Below are 16,395 nucleotides of genomic sequence, written 5' to 3'. Positions count from 1 at the left end.
TGTACAAGAATTTACGTGAGTGTGTGAGGTCAGGGACGTGGGGATGGTGAGACCCACCCTCACCTCCTGCTCCAGGGAAAGCAGGGGCCTGAGGGGAGCGGCGCTGCCAGGGGACCACAACGTGTTCAGCGCCCCTAACCAAAATTCCACCTACAAGCGTCGAGGCAGCTTTTGAGCTACAAATTTTGGTCGCATTTCAGTCTGGACAGATTTACTCACTTCCACCAAGAGTAGCAGGAGAGAATGAGGCTCTGCTCCTGCACCAAAGCATTGTTTAAAAAATTAATGACTGTGGAATAGTAAAAGCAACAATGGAGTAGAAGTGACTGGAGGAGAATATGCTTGACCCTAGCTCACTGGCCGCGTTATCTCACTGACGTTCAGATGCTGGCTGAGCCCTTATGGTACCAGAACAGACAGACCCACAAGGAGGGAAGTTTAATGCGCTGAACCACTGTGGGCTAAGTACACATCCGGCTACTACGCTAAGTCCCAAGGGCAGACTTCAAAAGGCAAAAACAAGCTGGCATTTTCTGGTGGGTCTGCAGACTCAGAGACAAGCATTTGTTGAGCAAAAATGTCACCAGTGCCTCCTATGACAAAAGAAGTGGCACTGGCGTGGGGTCTGGGGCAGGGCTCCAGGCTTCCACTTCTCACTCACCAGTCTGTCCAGGGGGAGAAGAAGGTCCCTGCTTAGGTTTCGCTGATGAACCTACCTTGACTAATGTCTGGGGCCTCAGCAGGAGTTGACAGATGAGGTGAACGGAGCCAGACTCTGTGTAGCACGGTGCTGGCAGCTATGCCCTCAGCAGTGCCCAGGCTCCTAAACATGTCAGCTCATCTCCAAGAAGTAGATGGGGATTGCGGGCATGTAGATCACAGGGCCCTGTGAGGACAAGTACAGATCATGGCCACGACATGCCTCTCCTCTTCCTTAAGCCATAGAGGTATGTCCGGGGAGGAACAGAATATTCATCCAGAGCTTGCTAGGTGGGCTCTCGCAGGTGGGACTCGGGTCCCGCGTGCTTTTCACTCACAGGGCTGGTCTAGACATTCTATTTATCAATTCTCTAGCATCTTCTCCTCCAACTTACCAACAACCAGAAAGTAGGATCTGATCTTACGTAAGTTCAAGAATCACAGAGCACCTCCTCCAAAGCGGGCCTGGTAGCACATGCCAGGTCCTCTGACCGTCACCTGTGGGACCACCATGAGCCCTCTCCAGACTCAAGGACAGAGGCCGTAGGCTAGGGGGACACAGCTTCCCTCACTCACCCCAGAAAAGGGGGACCACGTCTCGGCAAAGGCATCTCACCCTCTTCTGCCCGAGGGACAGCACGATAGATACACAGGGAAACAGAGCAGAAGGTGGGGGGGGGGAAGGCAGCCCAGAAGAGCTCGTCTGTACTTCCGAGGCAAAGTGGGGCCTTTGACTTAATCACAGGGACAAACTGAGAATGAACATTTCCCTGCTCTGTCCCAAACACCGTGATACGCCTTTCCCTGCATAAGGAGTTCATTCAGAAGTCCCTGGCGGTGTTTCTGATGTCCTAACATGGCATGGTGGCTGTCGGGCAGGAAGAGACTGCCTGAGCTGAAAAGGTGCTGGGCCTGGGAGGCAGGTGACAGCGGATCCAGCAGCAGCTAAACCAGCGCCTCGTTTTGCCTCTCGGGGTTCAGCATCTCATCTATAAGCAAAGGGATGAGACTGTCCCAGGACAGGCTGCCCAACAGAAATGAAATGAGAGCCATGTAAAGAAAGTTTCCCAGTTGCCACGTTTAAAATTTTAAACAAAGAAACAAACCAACAAACAAAAAACAAATACTAGAATGTGATTTTAAGAACAGATATTACTTAATCTACTGTATGTTAAATACTATCATTTTGACATGTAATCAATATAGGAAGTAAAGGGATAGTTTATGTACTTTTACTAGACAAGCCTCAGCGTCTAATGTGCATTTGACCTACAGCACATCTCAGCTCAGTCCAGCCTCCTCCCCAGTGCTCCTAGCATCCGTGGCTTTGGCTACTTTCTTGGACAGCAACTCCAGGGTTCCCACCATGTTCCTGGCTGTAAAGCGGGAGTAAGGGTCCACACTAACCCTAAAAGGATCTCTCTGAAACAAAGGCGGATTCTCTTTGAAATATCTGTAAAGCGGCGGGCTGCACCTCCCCTCCCCTTGGCTACAAGACAGACTTCTTCCGTGCTGATCCCTTTCTGGATGTAGGGAAGCAATCCGGCACACAGCCAGGGTGGGCTGGCCTCCAGGTAAACTTACCTGCTCTCTGTGTTCAGTCTCATGAATTCCTCCTTCTCAAACGGGATGCAGAGGAGGGGGATCTTGTCCCCAGATATCTTGGGGCCACCATCCAGCCACTTGGACTTGAGCAAGATGAAGAGTGAGTCAGTGAAGTCCTCGATCCTCTTCTCCACCACCCTGCAGTCCTCTTAGTTTGAGGGCAACTTCGGTGCGCGGCTGCTCGGCTACCTCCCCATGCTGCACAAAGACAAAAGCTAAGAGTCATTGAACGAGGTGCCATACAGCCCCTCTGCACGTGCAGCTTCTCAAAGGCCTTGGCAGAGAGACAGTCGGTAATGGTGACAAGGCCCACGACCTTGCGGTGGGTCTGGAAGATGCTCCACCCATTGTCGGGCACATAGTGGTGCCTGTAGTGCATACAGTGTGTCCACTGTGAGCCGCATGGGCTGATATGGCTCACCAAGGTGAGTAGCTGATAGATGCAAAAGAAATTCTCCTCTGAGATGATCTCTATGGATTGGACCACAACGGGACGAGTCTGGTGGTCCTCAGCACACTGCACGTAGTCAGGGATGCTCATGTTGCAGGCCCTGCCGAGAGGGGAGAGGAGATCGAGGTACATAATCTGCTGTGTGCTACGGGCCCATCTGGGTTGCGGTGACCTGGTGTGTACCAGCCAGAAAGCAAGGGAAGCCAAAGCAAATCCAACGGTACAGTTTGTCCTCAGAGTCTGCACATGGCCACTGTAGCTCGGATCACATTACCCAGCTTTTGGCCTAGGCTTCCTGCCTCTGCAGAGAAGGGTCAGTTCTTATTTTATATTTCCAAGCACCTAGCAAGGCCCTGATGCAAAGTCACTGCTCAAAAATGCTGAATAAAGAAATGAACAAAGGAAATGCTTTCCCCAACCCCCTTCAGCAGAATATAAAGAAAAGGACCACAGTAGTATCAAAAGATCTGGATTTCTATCCAATTTATTTGAACCCTTAAGCTTCATAATAATGGATAAGAAAACTTGCCTTGGGGAAGAGTGTACAGTTCAGTGGTAGAGCACATGCTTAGCATGTATGAAGTCCTGGGTTCAAACCCCAGTACCTCATTTTAAAAATGAAACAAATAAATACACCTAATTACCCAGCTGAAAATGTATTTTTTAATTCAAAAGTCTAAAAGCACCTTGCAATTGACATAACATTGTAAACTTGACTATACTTCATTTAAAAAAAAATCTTTGCCTTAGAAGAATATATCTGGATTACAGATGTGTTCAAATGTAAAATGCCTAGGGTACCACCTGCATAAAAGGAGGTGACTGTTCAAATGTTCTATCCCTCCTTTATGAGCTATACTTCCTTTGGGTGGGTTATAAACTCACAGAGCTAATTTTCTCAGATTAAAAATATTAATATTACCTGATTCTCAATACTGCTGAAGAATCAGATAACCCTAAGAAAGCATCTGACCCACAGAGATTACTCAATAAATGTTTGTTGAATGAATGAATAAACATTCAAAGTGAATGCTGCTCCCTGCCACAAGCCATCATAATGGTACTGCCTGGAAATCCCAAGCCCACGTTCACCCGACTCTGCACTAACAATGTGGGTGACCTGGGCAGGCCTGTGTGCTTCTCTAAGCCCCAGTTTAATCATGAATAGAAATAACGGCAATAACACAAACCTCAAATTGTTAGTGAGTCAGTAATTAATTGTACCCCAACACTGCAAGATGGAACCATTAAGAAAACTGGGCAAAGTGTCCACATGCCCTCTCCATATAATCTCTTACTACCACATGGGAATCTACATTACATCTCAAAATAAGAAGTCTAATATTTTAAAGAGGTCATTGAGGTTAGGTGAGCTCACTGTCTCAAATAAGGAACACACAGTACAAATAGGACAATGCCCAGCCCATGAGATACACTCAGTTAACATTCCCACTGAACCCACTAGTCTCTCCAACTTCAGAGCAAGAGGATGGGTCCTCGTGGCAACAGGCCGCAGCACCTGAAGCTAACAAAGCTAATGGTGTCCACTTAAAAGAGCCCCTGTCACCACCCTTGTTCTAATTTTCTATTTGTAATTTTTTTCTTTTCATTAAATTGAAACTCCCAATTGCATAGAATTCTTACCAGATATCATGATGGCAGCCCTTCAAAACCTGACCACAGAGATCATGATGGCAGCCCTTCTTGGTGAAACAATAAAATGAAGAGCCATTTCCACAAGACCTCTGTGTAAATCCACTAGGGAACTTCATCCTGGACTGAGGAAGAGGACTGGGGAGTAGCGGGTAAACTGGGGCATGGAGAAATAGGGGCCACCTGTCCCACGATGGACTTTAGACTCACCCTCACCCTCCAGGAACTTCAAAATACACACAGACAGAGTGCTATGGACAAGAAGTTTTTTTTAAACAAATCCCTGAATCCCTAGCAGATCTTGTTTCTAACGAGACACAAATGTCTTATGTGTATAATGTTTCACAGAAGCCTTAAAATATTATCACCCCAACTTGACCCATCAAGAAACTGAGGTAGAAAAGTTTATCACATTTTACAAGATTAGAGAGAGGCCACATCAGACACCGTATTTAAATCCAAGTCCCTGCTCGAGTGCTCACACTAGAAAGTGTCACATACTGCCCCTTTCCTGCCCTCTCCCTGCAATAAATCCCTGAAGAGTCTTTTCTGTGTCACCTGGAATCAAACTCACATCAATTTTTCACAAAGAGCTATGTAACTCCTTAGAGGATTTATCAAAATCTAAAGGGTTGGGTTGATAGGAGAAATTTGCATTTTCTGTTTCTCAAAGGAAACATGGCTTTAAAAGAAACTGAAAAGTACTTATCTAGTCTAAGCCCTCATTGTGCACAGGAAGAAACGGAGGCTCAGAGGAGAAGAGGAAAGGGCGTTATTAACAAATATTGCCTCAGCGCGGCACCAAGCCAGCCCTGGGCACTTCTAGGGGAGGATCTGGAAGGCCCAGGAGAATGAGTGTTAGAAAATAGAAAGAGAAGAAGCATATAAGGCCCCGTCTCTACACCACCATACCATGAATTTCCACCAATTACCCAGTATGGGTGCAGCCAATATTAAGGTTGTCTAAACAGGTTATTGAAACCTGGAATTCTCAACCATAGTGGAAATTCCAGCATTTACTGTGCTTTTTCCCAGTCCAACCATCAATTCTGTGGACACTCTGTACCAGGGACTACACGAGGCCTGGAGTTCTCCCAATTACAGATCTCTATTACCACGTGTGCAAACCACATAAAGGCTACCAGAAGAAAAGCGCCCACCGATAAGATGGAATTACTGAAACCGAAAGCAGCCAAAGAACATATATTACTAGGAAAAACGGTGCTCCTAGAAATGGACTCATGGACATAGAAAGCAAACTGTGTTTAGCAGGCAGGAAAGGGGGGATTAACAGATACAAATTAGTAAATATAAAATAAATGACAAGGACCTGCTATATAACACAGGGAAATATATTCAATTTCTTGTAATGAGTTATACTAAAAACAATCTAAAACATATGTATATACATATGCATATGTTTATAACTGAATCTCTGCTGTACACCTGAAACTGACATTGTAAATTGACTACACTTAAATAAAAAATAATTTAAAAAAATAAGTAAAAATAAAAGCAACGCCATTAAGAAAAAGTAAAAGAATACTCTAATCCCCTTAGCTGTAGGTGGTGGAGAATTCTGGTTGCAAGCACCAAGTCCACTGGGTCACTCCAGCACTGGCTGTCACTCTTTCTGACCATCAGAGAGTCACTTGCTTCACTGAGGTTACTTTTCTCTTCTGTGAAAGGCTACAGCTGCAACTAACGATGTGTAGAATCTCATCATTCACAAACCCAACAAGTAGTGAGGACTTCCCATGAGCCCGGCTCTGGACAGAGGAAAAGATAGGGTCCGAGATATATTCATGGGTAGAAGAAGTTTATGCCTTAAAGACATTAATTCTTCCTGTTTTGATAGACAGATTCATTGCAATTCTGATTAGAATTCCTACCAGATTTTTCTTGGAATGTAACAAGTGAATTTATGGTCAAGAATAGCCAAGAAATTTCTTTAGAACCACCACTGGGGAGGGGTGGATAGGTCATTAATTTCCACTGCTCTTTCTGAAGGGATAAAAACGTTCTGGAATAATAATGGTTGCACCACTGTGAATATGCTAAAAGCTGCTGAATTGTACCATTTAAATGGATGGAATTCATGGTGTGTGAACTATATCACAATAACACTGTTACATGAAGAAATATTTCTTGACAATTATTTTTCTGTTTATACCACTAGTCTATCACACAATTTAAGAAAAACAAAAAACCAAAACAAACCAAACAGTGCCAGGAGCTCTTTAGGACTGCAATATCCCTGGGTCTCCAAGGCCTCTGGTGGTGCTGTTCCTCTTAACACACACTAGCTGGGCTGGGCTAGTTAGGGACTGTAACTATCTTTTTAAAATCGAGGATCACTCCTTTCACCCTGGGAGAGGGAAGGAAGGAGGATGTCACAGCCTCATGCCTTCAGCTCATTTTTAACAGAACCAAGCCCTGCTTTCACCACTGTAATCACTCTCACTATAAAAACACGTGACATCAACAAGCACAGCCATGATAACACCTGAAAGTGTTCAAGGTACTTACCTGCAGCAGAAAAACTGAGGGAGGAGACAGAAGCTCGCTCAGCACTGAGGCTCCCTTTTCCCGACTCCAACTGGAGAAGCAGGGCGTTACAGCCTGAGGCTCTCAGCCCAGGGAGCAGTGCCCGCGCCACTGAGCTGGTCCTCCGGGAGCCGGAAAGGGAGAGGAGGGCTGCCCCGGGGGGGAGGGAAAGGGGAGGGACGGGGGCTGCAGCCCTGCTCGGAGGCCAGCCCCAGCCCCAGCCCCAGCCCCCCGCCCCGTCAGAGTCCGCAGTCCCCGCCCGCCCGGACACAGCCCTCCCAGGGGCGTGAACGGGCCGGCGGCCAAGGAGAGGAAGCCAGGGAGGAGAGGACTCGCGGGCGGGAGAGGGGAAGGGGACGCCAGCCGCGGACTGAGGGGATCCCGGCTGGGTGAGAGGTGGCAGGTGCACACCTGGCCCTTGGCAGCTGTGGCCGGGGCGCCGGGGCAGGTGGCGCGGGTAGAGGGGTCTGGCCTGAGCAATTCATCTGAACACGGGCTGACTGGCGCCCTTGGGGACTGTGACAGGCGGACCGCCCTCCCGCAACCGCCTGAACACTTTTCCGGGAGCCCCCCACCTTGCACTTCCACAGCCAGAGGCCCCGGCCCCAGACAGGAACCAAAGGCCTACCGGGCGACAGAGTTGCGAAAACTTTGGGCCCGATCCCCGGCTAGGATATGGAGCTTCCAACCAGCGGACCACTTGGCACTGACTGCGCATGCGCAGGAGGGCCAGCGATCCTCTCTGGGTTCTGTGAGAGAAGGTGGGACAGGGAGGGAGGGAGAAGATGGGAGCGGGTGGAGAGGACGGGAAAATTGGAGAGATACAGATGGACACGATGAGCAGAGAGTAGGGAGGGATCTGGAGAGGGGAGGGTCTTAGCGGAGTTGGAGAGAAAAAGCTTTACCTCTGGGGCACCCCTAGGCGGCAGACCTGCCTCTGTACCCTTCTGTAACCCTTCAAGTCCCGCAGCTCAAGTTTTACCTCCCTGATCCAGCCCTCCATCGGATGCTTCTGCAGAAACCCTATGGGGATCACACCCATTGCCCCCACGCGGACCTGGGTTTTCTCTTGCTCTGAGAACCAAGCACCCGCAGGTGTTGTCGTTCAGAACTACCTTGGGAAAGGTACATAATCCCCTTTTACACGCTGGGAAACAGGCAGGCAGGATCACTGCCTTAGCTCCACTGTCCCAGGTGTTGGGCTGGCGGGGAGCGGGATGGTACAAGATCAGAGCCCCAGACAGAGCAGACTGCCTGAGTGTTGGTGCATAGTCCCCATCCCTCCTGGGTAAACCATACCCAACCCTAGTGGAAACATCAAGGGCTCACAGTAGTTCCCTGGGTGTGGGAGAGCTGTCCTCATGTGAAGGAAAAGTCCAGCTGGGCTAACAAGCTAAGTCACAAATCTAAGTGTGATTAGTGTCGGTTTACTGATCTAAATTCTGCTGGGCTATCTCATATATCTGAAGTTTAGTGTCAGTTTATTGGGCTAACAACCTAACTCGTAATTCCAAGCTCAACAAGTGTCAGTAATGTGATCTACTACAAATTGATAAGCTCCAGTGTACTGATTCCTTGCTTTTTGTTCTTTGAGCCTTATTGGCTAATTCCCCCTTACTTGTAATTAAGCCTTTAAAACCTCATGTGCACGTCTTGGAGGTGCTCAGAACTTCGGAGCAGGAGCCCCTCTGAGCCCACCGGCATAATACTTCTGAGTACACCAACACCCCAATTGGTGCTTTTCTTGGCTGGCCTGTTTCCATAACACTCAGCTCCAGTGCCCAGCTTTCTAGGTAGATAGGAGTGTTACCAAGTCAAAATTCTTTCTCCTCAGTGCAGGACAGGACAATAAGTTGGGAGACCAGATGTTGGGGCATGGAATAGCAAGTTTCTGTAGACCTAGATGGCAAACTAATGTCCTGGAAAACCATCTCCCCAAGTCACAATTCAGGCTCCTTTCCTATGTGCTTGGTTGTTGCAAAGTGTAGGAATTCCTTCTTCTTAGAATCCTTTCTTCTTGCAGCTATCTGCGTGGGTCAGATCCCTGCAATCCTCCAACAAAACAAAAGTTATTTTCTATTATGCAATTTGCTATCTTTTAATGAATGAAAAAGTGTTAAATATCCTTAAAGGTCAGAGCCTTCAGAATAGGATCTCCTGTTTATTTCAGGCTCTAGGCAACATTGTTTTACAAGCAAGATGAAGCCTAGGAGACAGAGCATAGGGTTAAATTCAAAGGAACAGATCTAATATGGAGTCAGACTTGTTCTGTTCTATTACCCGGCCAGAAGCCACTTGAGGATTTAAATCCCTTTAAGTTAAAAATAACTAAAATTTTAAAGGAATTTACATACATATGTGGGAATGTGCAAAGCATATCTGGAACAGCACCCAAAGGATAGCAAACAGTGGCATCTCCAGAGAGGGCTGAAAGAACAGAAGATGAGGGAAAACTTCTTTCACTTGTGTATTTTTGTGCTGTGTTTGAGTTTTTTTTTAACCATTTGCTTGTATTTCTTTTTCAGTTAAAAAAAATGTGTAATGGAACAAAGGAGTAACTAGCATAGCAAATACAGCAGCCATGGAATCACTAAGTCATCATTTTTGATTTAAGCCAGAAAGCATTTATTGACTCTCTCCAATGTGCAGTCGTGTTTTAAGAATTCTTTTAATATAATTATTATTATTAGTATTATTATTACTACTAATACTGCTACTACTATTAATATTACTATTATTACTATTATTTTATGGAATAATAACACGGTTTATCTCACCCCTGCCCATGGCTGGTGAAAAACCAACTGAGTTTTTCTTGAGTTGTTTTCCAAGGAGTAGAGATGAGTTTATAAACAGAACACATCTTCAGGGTAAAACAGCAGAGTGCTTTTCCAGCAGGCCAGACAGCTATGAAGGGTTTTCAACAGAGGCGCCCAGAAGCTGAGAGAGAAAGCCTCCAGGACCCTACAAAAAGCTGCCCAAACTGCCTTCTCCATGGCACTACTGAAATAGGAAAGAACAAATCTGACTCCATATTTGATCTGTACCTTTGACTTTAACAAAGCCAAGTTAATATGCTCCGGTCTTTTCATGGGTTTGATGTCACAGAGGAGATGGACAGGTCAACAAGGAACCACTCTGCCGTGATTACAGAGCCGGAGAAAGGGATGGACTGCAAGATGTATGACGCAGCAGCAACTGTGCCCGTGCTTCTAGGCAGGTATCCAAAATCGCCTCGACAAGGTGTCAAACACTTGTGCCCACGTCCTCATCAACAGACATGTATTAAAGACAAATGGAAACATATAAAAGTCCAATACCCTTGCTGGGTACACCGTCCAAAGAAAAAAGTCTCAGTTTGACAACTGGCCATCTCGGTTCCCTGGGATTCATTCTTGAAGAACCTTAAAAACCACTCCTCTGTCTTCAAGAAGTGCTGCATATTTGTCCTATCTTTGGCTCAGGGATGGAGCACGTTCAAGTGAATTTAATGTCTGCACAGATTTGACTGTCTTACTCCAGGTTCACTTGTCCATTCCAAAGAGGCCTGAGCTAAGTTCATCATCCGTAAGATCTATTCCCTCCAGTGACAGCTCATTGAGCCTGCAATTAAAAGCCAAGTGAACAAGACTGTCCTCAGCTAAAAAGTTCACCCACCCTTCACTGTTTCTTAATCTCCTCTCCTGACTAATTGCAACAGACTAACTCCTCCCTCACCAAGATAACCAACTATGTCATTTTATCTCCCCAAAAAGAAAGTGAGGTCCATAAAAGAGGAGACAACTTCATAGTCACCTCTGAATTCGTAGCATATAGAAATGTCAATAAATAGAACTATGATTATGGCTTCTTTCCTTTAAAACCTTTCAGGTTATTTGAATGAGACCTTGGAAGAGAGGTGTTTGCTGTCCAGTATCTTGATCCACAAGACTCTGGAGGCCGTTTTCGGAATGGCTGTTCACTGATTCATTCAAAACTCAACTTATCAATCAAGGAGTAGCTGTGCTTTTCTGCCAGGAGTTTGTGGTCACTCTCATGCCAGAACAGCTTTAAACTATATCCTTACTTTGGATTTGTTATTTTTCCCCTCTTCCAACAAAACTGACTTTCCTTACTTTCTTGTCTTGAGGAATTTTTTTTTTCCTCTTTCACCCTTTAGTAAACCAAGATCCTCAGGATGGGCTTGGCCCATAATATGAACCCCCATCCAACTCCTAGTGTGAGAGGCCTGGGGCTCACATCCTGCCCTCCTGTCAAGGCAACTGAAAATCAGTTCAGGAGCGAACCAATACCCGAGGGATTCTAAGGCTCGCATATCTCCCAGAAACCCTGCTTTCTCGTTTTTCTTGGCTTCTGAGAATTTCCCCTCACTTTCTTGACAATTAGTTGTGCAGCTTGAAAGATGAGGAAGGAAGGTTTTATTTCTTAACCAGCATTTTAAGGAACTTGTGTAATGAAACTTTTCACGAGTTTCTAGAACCCTCCATTGCCGAGATAGAAAACACACTAGACATTTTCTAAATTAAGCTCTCATGTGCATTTTTTCTTTGCTTTTGTTTTCTTAACTGTTAACAGACATTTTTTAATTAAAAAAATATAAGGCCCCAAAAAGGATAGAACACTGAAGGGGCAAACAAAATTAAAGGGCAAAGACAGAAAAATGATAACTACTCTACAAATTTAATATAATACATACACTATGTATCAGATCAGCACTTCTCAGTAACAGCTAATTGAAACATGACCATGAGGTAAAATTACTCTCCTGTCAGGACATGGCCAACAGAAAAATCAATTAAACCAACAAACTAATATCCTAAGTCTGGCAAAGTACAGAAGGCTACAAGCTAAATGTGTCTTCTTCTGGAAAAGAGGGAGACACACCAGCTCTTTTCTGTGGAGCCTGAGCCCACGGGAGGACGGTGAAGTGAGCTCTGTAAGTACCCAATTAGCAAACTGAGTGATGAATAAATAGACGTGAGCTTTGATGACAGAGCTGATACTAATATTCATTTGTCCTGTAAAGTATGACTTCCGTTCAGTGATCAATACTTCGGCATCCTCAGGAGTTGACTTTATGGGAAAATGCACAGCCTGGGCCCAGACCTCCTCTTTCAGCTCGTGACACTGCACGTAGATGTCACAAGGACACCTCTAACTCCACCTGCAAAGAGCTGACTTCATCGTGCTCCTCCCATAGCCGTCCTGCCCAGGGCCTCTGGTCGGGGGGTAAGGTCTCCATGCCTCTCCCAACTCAGGCCCATCACTCACAGATGTGAATGGACCCCTCTTTCAGGGCCCAGATATCCTCAGTCACCGAATCCCACCACCCACACCTGAGCTACCAGATACTCACTGACACTCACTCAGCCCTGACTCTGTGCTGGGGACCACGCTGCACACTGCAAACGTTATCTCACTGGATCTCCACAACAGTCCTGGGAATTGGGTACATCACTGCTTCAATTGATTAGATAAATTGTTTCACTTCCTTGCGTGCGTCATTCAAACTGACACGGCTACTGAGCCACAAGCCTGGGCCTGAAAACAACTTGAAACTTGAACACTGCTACACCTCGCAGCCACCCTACTCTGACTCATCACATCACCTCCTGCCAAGCCTTCTAAATGTTTCTAAGCATTCTACAAGACAAAAGTGAACTACGAGATCACCCCACTCTCCTACTTAAAATCTGTCAATGATGGTCCACTGCCTTTAGGAGAAAGCCCCACCGGGCTTGAGCACAGCCTAAGGCCCCAGCATCCGCGTTCCCTGCGCGGCCGCGCCGCCTCACCCACTACGCAGCTCTACACGTGCCTTGTCTAGGACAGGGATGCTGACTCCGCACAACCCAGGGCTTGTCTCACTCGAACAATGATCATTTTCTTCAGTGTTCATCTTCTTCTTTGCTGACCCTCAGAAAAATGTTTTCTCATGATGAATCAATATCTTTTTCCTTATAACTTCCCATCAGTGATGATGAGCTCCCCCCAAAAGAGAGACCTAATTGTCAGTCTCCTTATCTGTAATGTGAGAATAACAAGGAAATATGTGAGGTTTTATGAGAAATAATATTCATGTGAGGCTGAGGGACAATTCCATCATACAATAAGCACTCAATATGTGCTTAATTAATATTAATAAGAATATATTGCATTCCAGCAACCTTCAATCAATGTTTTATGACATTGTCCAACAGACTACTGACAAACTGTTGGACGATCCCCTTTGAACAGATCAGCACAAGCGTACTGGGAGAGGTAAGCGCTGACTCCAGTTGCAGCTGCAGCCACCCAGCACTACGGGGCGGGGGCAGTTTGCTCAAGCTCTTACATGTTGCTTGAGCATTTAGTTGTCATTATTGATTAAAGACAGGTGTTCTTTAGTCAAAGCTCCTGAAACTTAAATCTTCAATGATTGATGCAAATTAGGTTTCAAGATCAATACTCTCACTAGAAATTATTTGAAAATCATAGTCTTAGCTACTCCGCACATCAATAGGGCATGTTCTTAATATATCTGACTAAATACACCGAAAGGGTTGTTTAAAAGAAATTACGATGAAGCCATTCTGAATAAGCTCCAGTATCATCTGCACAAAGCCCCACCCAAGGGTCTCATTTCACATTTCCACATAGGTGTTCAGGTAGCTTAACTTGGGTCTTGGTTTCTTATAACACGGGGCGGGGAATAGTTGTGGATAGATTTATGTAACAAATATATACCTAGGGTATTTGCTGTTAAGGACTTCTAGAAATAAGAAGATTGATATATAGTCCCACCCATAAGAAACTCAGCATTTCCAATTACAGCAGCATTAAAAATAAAATGAGAGATACATTTAACAAAAATTTACAAGATTTGTACATTGAACTTTTTGAAGTATCACCAAAATAAATTTTAAAAGATCTACATATATGGAAGACATCCCATTTTCATGGAATGATAGACAATATTATTAAAAATGTTAAGACTCCTCAAAATGATCTACATATACAGTGGAATCCCTAGCAAAATTCCAGCTGACTTCTTTGCAAAAATTGAAAAACTGATCCCAAAATTCATATGGACGTGCAAGGGGCCCAGGATAGCCAAAACAACCTTGCAAAAGAAGAGTAAAGTTGGGGGACTCACTTTGAAGGGTACTAAAATTCTATAGTAATATGTCAGTATGATACTGGCATAAGTTTGGATAAATAAATCTATGAGACACAATAAAAACCCAGGGGGAAAAACTTACACTTACAGTTTTCCACTAGGGGGCCAAAAACACCCCATTGAAAGAATAGTCTATTCAATAAATGGTGCAGGGACAGCTGGGTATCTGCAGGCAAAAGAATCAATCTGGAATCTGAACGCCCATATTTTATATAACAAATAAAAATTAAAACAAAATAGATCACAGACAGAAATGTAAAAATTAAACCTATAAAATTTCTAAAAAAGACACAGTATAAATCTTTGTGGTCCTAGGTTAGGCTTTGGTTTCCTGGATACAATACCGAGAGCACAATTGATGGAAGAAAAAAGCAGATAAACTGGACTTCATCAAAATTAAAACCTTTTTCTTACAAAGGATATCATCAAGAAAGTGAAATGACGGGGGAAAAGGGTGTCTCAAGTCAGAGAGTGCGTGCTTAGCAAGAAAAATAAAATAAATCATTACATCTAACTACATCCCCTGTAAAGAAATTGTTTTAATGTTTAAAAAAATATAGTGAAAGACAATGTGCAGAATGGAAGAAAAAAATTGCAAAGCATGTATCTAATAAGAGAGTAGCATCCAGGATATATAATGAATGCTTACAACTGAACAATACAATAAAATAGACCCAATTTTTAAATTTACCACGAATTTAGATACATATACAAATGGCCAATAAGCATATGAAAAGATGCTCAGCATCACTAGCCAAATCAAAATCAAAATGAGATCTCATTTTACACCCACTAGGATGGTTATTACCAAATCATGGACAATAACAAATTCAGGAGGCAGAGAAACCTCATATGCGGCCAGGGGAAAGGGACAATGGTGCAGCTTCTTTGGAGAAGTCTGGTATTTCCTCAAAAGCTTAGAGTTATATGGCTCAGCAATTCCACTCCTACATAAAGAGTCATCCTTCAGTATCCTTGGGGGGTTGGTTTCAGGAACCCCACACCCTGGATACCATAATCCAAGGATGTTCGAGTCCCTTTACAATCAGCCATCTGGATCCATGTAGTGGAAACTACAGATATGGAGGGCCAATTGTACAGCCAAAAGAATGAAAACATATTCTCATAAAAAATTTCACATCAATATTCATAGCAGTATCATTCAGAGTAGCCAAAAGTTACTAACAATATCCATCCATCAATGAACGGATAAACAAATTTACCAAGAATAGGCCCACAAACTTTTGGTCATTGAAACTTTGACAAAGGAGGTGAGAACATACAATGGAGTAAAGACAGCCTCTTCAGCAAATGGTGTAGGGAAAACTGCACAGCTGCATGTAAATCATTGAAGTTAGACTACTCCCTCACAGCATACACAAAAATGAATTCAAAATGTGTTAAAGAATTAAACATGTAGACAAGACACTATAAACCTCTTAGAAACAACCATAGGCAAAACATCTGACATACATCTCAGCAATGTTTTCCTAGAGCAGTCTACTCAAGCAATAGAAAAACAACCAAAAATATACAAGAGGGATCGAATTAAACTTACAAACTTTTACACAGCTAAGAAAGCAGTAAGCAAAACAAAAAGACAACCAACCTATGGAATGGGAGAAAATATTTGCAATAAATGAAACGGCTAGGGGCTTAATTCCCAGAATATGTAAACAGATTTTACACTTAATAAGAAAGAATAACAAACAATTCAATTCAAAAATTAGCAGGAGTCCTAAAGAAACATTTCTCCAATGAAGACGCACAAATGGCCAGTAGGCACATGAAAAAATGTTCAATATCTTTATCAGAGACATGCAAATCAAAACTGCTATCAAGTATCATCTCTCACTAGTCAGAATAGCCATCATTCAGAAGTTCACAGACAATAAATACTGGAGAGGCTGCGGAAAATTGGGAACCCTCCTAGACTGTGGTGGGAATGCAGTTTGGTGGAGCCATTGTGGAAAAATGTATAGAGGTTCATCAAAAGACAAAACCTTGACCTCCCAGGTGACCCAGCAATCCCACTCCTGGGCATATATCTAGAAGGAACCCTAATTCAAAAAGACACCTACACCCCAATCTTCACAGCAGCACTATTTACAATAGCAAGACATGGAAACAACCAAAATGTCCACTGACAGATGGCTGGATAAAGAGGTTGTAGCATATTTGTCCAATAGACTACTATTCAGCCATAAAATAATAATAAAATAATGCCATTTGCAGCAACATCAATGGACATGGAGAATGTCATTCTAAGTGAAGTAAGCCA

At 44.2% G+C, this 16,395-nt stretch overlaps 1 protein-coding gene across 2 annotated transcripts in view; it reads right to left on the bottom strand.

Moving 5' to 3' along the window:
* LOC140699564 (trafficking protein particle complex subunit 9-like) overlaps positions 1–16,395 on the bottom strand; it is a 217,174-nt gene that overhangs the window by 131,371 nt on the left and 69,408 nt on the right. Inside the window, exon 4 of one of the 2 annotated variants that reach the window (XR_012077744.1) lies at positions 2,306–2,502. The exons of the other annotated variant lie outside the window; for it this stretch is intronic. The gene's annotated coding sequence lies outside the window, so the exon portion shown is untranslated. Of the gene's footprint in view, positions 1–2,305; positions 2,503–16,395 lie in introns of those variants that run through there. 2 annotated transcript variants of the gene reach the window in all.

Source organism: Vicugna pacos, chromosome 11, assembly GCF_048564905.1.
Source record: "Vicugna pacos chromosome 11, VicPac4, whole genome shotgun sequence".
Lineage (NCBI taxonomy): Eukaryota > Metazoa > Chordata > Mammalia > Artiodactyla > Camelidae > Vicugna > Vicugna pacos.
This window is presented reverse-complemented; position numbering and strand designations above follow the sequence as displayed.